The sequence below is a fragment of the Musa acuminata genome, chromosome BXJ2-1 (genome assembly GCF_036884655.1).
Source record: "Musa acuminata AAA Group cultivar baxijiao chromosome BXJ2-1, Cavendish_Baxijiao_AAA, whole genome shotgun sequence".
NCBI classification, from domain to species: Eukaryota; Viridiplantae; Streptophyta; class Magnoliopsida; order Zingiberales; family Musaceae; genus Musa; species Musa acuminata.
Genome location: NC_088338.1, coordinates 38,112,512 through 38,118,660, shown reverse-complemented (window position 1 = coordinate 38,118,660; position 6,149 = coordinate 38,112,512).

Sequence of the window (6,149 nt, the reverse complement as noted above, 5' to 3'; positions counted from 1 at the left end):
AAGGGTTCAAAAGTTGCTAAATGATGGATATCTAGATCCATTCAACTATGAGTTATATATAACTTGCGAGCTTTGCCTTCGTGAAAAACTAATTAACTCTCCATTTAGTGGAACTAGAGAGAGAGCCACTGAGCTATTGGAACTTATACATAGTGATGTATGTTGTCTCATGTCAACTTATGTCATAGGTGATTACTCCTACTTTATTACTTATACTAATGATTTCTCAAGGTATAGACATGTGTACTTGATGAAGTACAAGTTCAAGGCCTTTGAGAAATTTAGAGAGTATAAGAATGAAGTGGAGAACCAAACTGAAAAGAGTATCAAGACTCTTCGATCAGATCGAGGAGGTGAGTACTTGAGTATAGAGTTCACAGAGTTCCTAAAGGACCATGGGATTCTATCCTAGTGGACACCTCCTTATATACCCCAGCTTAATGGTGTATCCGAAAGGAGGAATCACATACTGTTAGAATGATGTGGTCTATGATGAGCTTCGTAGACCTACCTATCTCATTATAGGGATACACCCTAGAGACCATAGCTTACCTTCTGAATAAAATTCCAACTAAGTCAGCAATGTCTACACTATATGAGATATATAAAGAGAATAAGCCTGATTTTGAGGCTGTTAAGATTTGGGGCTGCTTTGCTGATACAACCTCAGAGGAATTCTATGTAGATTGATCTTTGAGGGGGATCAACCTTTGGAACGCTATAGGGGTTCTACCCTCTTAGAAGTCGGTCAAATGGCTGCAATATTAGATAGATCTTATTCTCAAAGAGATGAAGGCTACATGCTTATATAGGGCTCCAAACCCTAGCCTTAGGGGTTGCTTCCTAATTGAGTTATCCCTTTTGCCCTCAACCCTAACCAACCAGCCCAATAAAAAGGGGCGATGGCTAGGAAGGCCAAAGGCCCAAATATAAATCCTAGTCACTCTTCTTTATAGGATAGAGGTGGCTAGGTGGGGTTTATTATAATCCCACAGGGTTTTATTAGCTGCTTCTTGGTTGTGTAGGACCCAACCCTACTAGGGTCCTATCAAGTCCACCCTCTCCAAATCAGCTTTGTCCTCAAGGCTGAGGTTCCATGAACTCAGGGAACCGGGTCTTTAGCTCTTCATATGATTCCCATGTGGTATCTTCAAGTGGTAAATTATTCCAATGCACTAGTACTTCAATAGAGGGATGTCGACGATGCATCACGATTCTGTAGTCAAGGATGGCTTATGGTTGGGCTTGAATATCTTCATCATCATTGGTGTTGGGCAGTCGGATCTGGGGTGACTCGTGTTCTCCCAACTTGGACTTCAAGCATGACACGTGGAAGACAAGGTGAATTTTGACATTCTTAAACAATTTAAGTCTATACGCCATGACTCCAATACGCTATATGATCTGATAGGACCCATAAAAATGTAGGGATAGCTTCATGGAGGCTAGTGTGTTGATAGAGAGTTGCTTGTATGGCTGTAGGGGAAGATAAACCTAATCTCCTACTGAAAACTCTCTTTTGCTTTATCGCGTGTCGGCTTGCTGCTTCATTCTTGCTTGAGCGGAAGAGAGATTATCCTTTAGCAACTGTAGGACTTTGTCCCTGATAATTAAATCTTGGTCGACCTGATCTACCTTGGCCGAGCCAATTACATACTTTGGAATTATAAGGGCTGGCCGACCATATAGTGCTTCATATAGGGTACATTTTATAGATAAATGATATGTAGTATCATCCCACCATTCGGCCCAGGGAAGCCATTTCGCCCACGCTTTTGGCCGGTCACTAGCGAAACACCGAAGGTATGTCTCTAAACACCTGTTCACCACCTCTATTTAACCATCAATTTGTGGATGATATGCTATGCTCATCTTGAGTTTGGTGCCCTGTAACTGAAATAACTTAGTCCAAAATTTATTGGTGAAGATCCTATCATGATCACTTATGATGGACCTTGTCATCCCATACAGTGTAACAATTATATGAAAATCTGAGCAATAATAGCAGTAGTGTAGGGATTTCATATAGCACAAAAATGAGCATATTTCATAAGTCGATCAACAACCACGAGGATTGTGCTTTTACTTTTGGAAGGTGGCAACCCTTCGTTGAAGTCCATGGAGATGTTAGTCCACACCGAGTCTGGCATGGGTAGTGATTGTAGCTTCCCTAGACTCGCCACTGTTTCACCCTTTTGCTGTTGACATATATCACATTGTGCCACATATTCAGAAATAAATTTTTTCACCCTTTTTTTTTTTGTTGGCATATATGGATTTCTGGGTTCTCAGAAATCCAGAGTACCCTGCTGAAGGCATGGAGTGCATTTCGTACAAGATGATTTTGATGTAAGGGGAGTCGAGTATAAGCATAATGCGACCTTTGTAGCATAGATCCCTCGAATCCCAAGTGTAGTGGGCTATTGCGCTTAGATCCTCCTCCAATTTTTTTATGATGTTGCTAATCTCTGGATCCTTCTTCTATTTCTCCCTAATATCCTTGAGGAAGTCAGTGGTAGGATGAGAGATGGCTGAAATTTTGGCTTGCTCAGGTAGCCGTGAGAGTGCATCTACAACAACGTTTTCTTTCCCTTTTTTATAAATAATTTTATAATCAAATCTTAGAAGTTTGGTTACCCTTTTTTGCTGCTTAGGGGATGATATCTTCTACTTCAAAAATTATTTAAGACTTTTATGGTCGGTTTTAATTTGAAATCACCGGCCGATCAGGTAGGGTCTCCACCTTGTTACTACATGCACAATGGTGAGCATCTTCTTATCATATATTGATATTTTTTGATAGGAGAGAGATAACACCTTGCTGATGTATACGAGTGGTCAATCATTTTCATGAGAACGACTCCAATTCTGACTCCAGATGCATCGGCCTCAATGATGAAGGGTCAGTTGAAATCTGGTAATGCTAGCACCAGCGTCGTCATCATGGCTGCCTTAAGTTTGTCAAAGGTAGCTGAGGCTTTGTCCGACCATTGGAAGGCATATTTTTTTAGTAAAGAAGTGAGGGGTGCACTAATCTTTCAGTAGTCCTTCATAAATTTTCGGTAGTAGCCTGTTAGTCCAAGGAACCCACGCAGTAATTTCACGTTTGTAGGTTTCAGCCAGCCCTGCATTACTTAAATTTTTGTTGGGTCTACCGCCACTCCTTCTGATATTATGTGCCTAAGGAACTCTACTTTTTACTAGAGAAAGCTACACTTTAGTTGCTTAAAAAAAAAGGTATTCTCCCGAAGAATCGTCAAAACAATATGTAAATGTTAAAAGTGAGTCTTAAGATAAGAGTTGTAAATGAGAATATCATCAAAAAATACCAGCATAAATTTATAAAGAAAGCCCCGAAAAATATTGTTCATGAGACTTTGGAAGGTTGAAGGAGCATTAGTGAGTCCAAAAGGCATTACCAAGAATTCATAATGGCCGTTATGCGTGCAGAATGCAGTTTTTAGAATGTCGTCTTCACATACCCGAATTTGGTGGTAACCGGATCGGAGGTCCAACTTCGTGAAGACTCGAGCTCCTTTTAACTCATCAAGAAGTTCATCCACCACTGGTATTGGGTACTTGTTCTTGACGGTGATGTTATTTAAAGCTCGGTAGTTGATGCACATCCGCCAAGTTCCATCCTTCTTGCGTACAAGTAGCACCGGTAAGGAATAGGGGCTATAACTTGGTCGAATCACCCCTATTTTAAGCATCTCCTTTAAAATCTTTTCAATTTCATCCTTTTGGAAGGATAATGGTATAGCCGAGTGTTCGCTAGTGGTTTGCCCGGAAGGATTGGAATCCGATGGTCATGTTGCCGAGTAGGAGGAAATTCAGCAAGCAATTGGGTGAGATTTTGATCTTCAATTTCTATTTTCTTCTCCTCTGGTTGCTGCTATAGATGCATTAAAAAGTCACCATTTACCTTGTGTAAAACTTTCTCCATTCATTAGATCGAAACGGTGGTTATGTTGCTTCCACGCTTCCTGCGTAAGATGATCTATTTGCCTTTGTAGTAGAATTTCATAATTAATTTGAAAAAGTTCCAAAAGACATCACATAGCATAGTCAGCCATTCTATGTCAAGCATAGCTTCATAGTCATCAATTGGTAGGAGAAAGAAGTCGGTGATAATTTCTTGGTCTTGTAGTAATAGTTTCACCTACGGGCATTTTTTGTCGCACTTTAGGATTCTGCCGTCGGTGACCTTTATGTCAAATTTGCTGTAACCTTCAATGTGGATTGCCATCTGAGCCACAACCTTACTATTTAGGAAGTTATTAGTGCTGCCTATGTCGATGAGAACAGTGATCGGTTGTTGTTTGAGAAGGCCTCTAACTTTCATCGTTTGTAGGTTTGAGTAGCCGGTTAGCACGTGTACCATAAAGTAGGTCAGTTATAGCTCTTATTCTGCCTCTTCTTCTTCATGTTCAATGCTCTCTTCTAGATGTTCAATAACCTCTTCTTCTATTGGTTTAATCATAAGAAGTCCCCCTTTTCTATGGCGATGCTCGTGGCTCCACGGCTCGTCGCAATGCCAACATGACCCCTTCGCAGATCACTCCCAAAGCTCTTCTCTTGTCAACCTTTTTAGTACAGGGGCTCGACTGATAGTAGGGGGGGCTGACAGCTTTGATATTGTTAGTTAGGGAGTGACCCTATTCCTTCAGGCTTCATGGTTCAATCGTTTCTCTTGAAGTCATGCGAAAGAGATGGCTGCCATAAGCATGTACGGTTGTCGTGCTTTAACTTCTCCCCAGATCTTTGGCTTCAAGCCCTCAATAAAGGTCCTCAATAGCTATTTTTCAGACCAATCATGAGTTTGATTAGATAACCTTTCAAATCTAGTTTAGTACTCCTGAATGGTGGAGGTTTGTTGGATCTTTGCTAGTTGTTCGTCAATGTTCTCGTAATCAGTTGGTCCGAAGCGGATCAACAGTCCTTCTTTGAATTGTTGCTATAAGAGGACTCCATGAGTATATTCAAACCAATCAAACCACTGGATAGCATCCCCTTCAAGATGTATAGTTGCAATTTCCACCATAGATGCGTCAACAGTTTTATAGTATTGAAAATATCGCTCCGCATGCGAGATCCAACCAATCGAGTCTCCTTTTTCCCATCTAGGGAAGTCCACCCTCATAAGTGGATAGTAGGGATCGGTCATAGAGTCTCCCCTCTCTTAGAAGTCATCTCTTTGGGCTTGGTATGATCGGTCAGAGCTCTCTCCTTGATATGATTTATTCGGGCTTGGTGGTCAGCCCAAACCGAGTTTGGTAAAGAGAGTTTAAATCTTATCCTTCATTCGCATCTCGAAGGCTTTGAATTTAGTATTGATTGCCTCCTCTAATGCCATAGTATATTCCTTCAAATCTATAATGTTAATATCTCTCTTTTGTTGTCGGGTTAAAGGCATATATCAGTTGAGAGAAGTGGTGGTTGAAAGAGTTGGTGGATTGGTGGATTGGTGGATATAGGCTGCAGTTTAGGCTTGTTTTGTAGCTATTTTGGGTGTGGTTTGAGGGTATGGTTTAGTGGAGTTTTAGGGCTGTGATGGTACTATATGAAGGTTAGGGAAAAGAAGTTTTAGATCTGCGATAGATGGCAGCAAAGGTTTGATAGAAATTGGTGGAAGTTACTACAGATAGGTGTTGTCTTATAAGAGCAGAATTGTCGTCGAAGAAACAGTGGTTTCTTGACAAAATTTCTAGCAAAAATCAAGAGATTTTATAAGAAAATTTGATAGAAAAATCTTGGTTTAGATAATAACAATAATAATAAATTTAATCAAGAAAATTTTGGCAGTATAACAGCAAGTAAATTGGTACAAGTTGCGATAGCAGAAATCTCGTCGAAAAATTCCAATAGTTTGCGACGAAAATTTGCAACAACACAAAAACATTTTTAGAGATGAATTCCTCAATAGATTAATCTTAGATGGAAGCCAAGATGTTCTATGAAGCGTATAAGAAATTTCGTTCAAAAAGGATTACAAATAGATCGGTTAAATGCAACAATATGTGGCTGAAATTTTCTGCAGCAATCCTTTGTTCACAATGATGATAACTTCTACGACGAAAGGAATTCATAGCACGAGATAGATAAGAAGACTTCTTCTTAGTATTTTGAATAGAAAATTATAGCAGCAA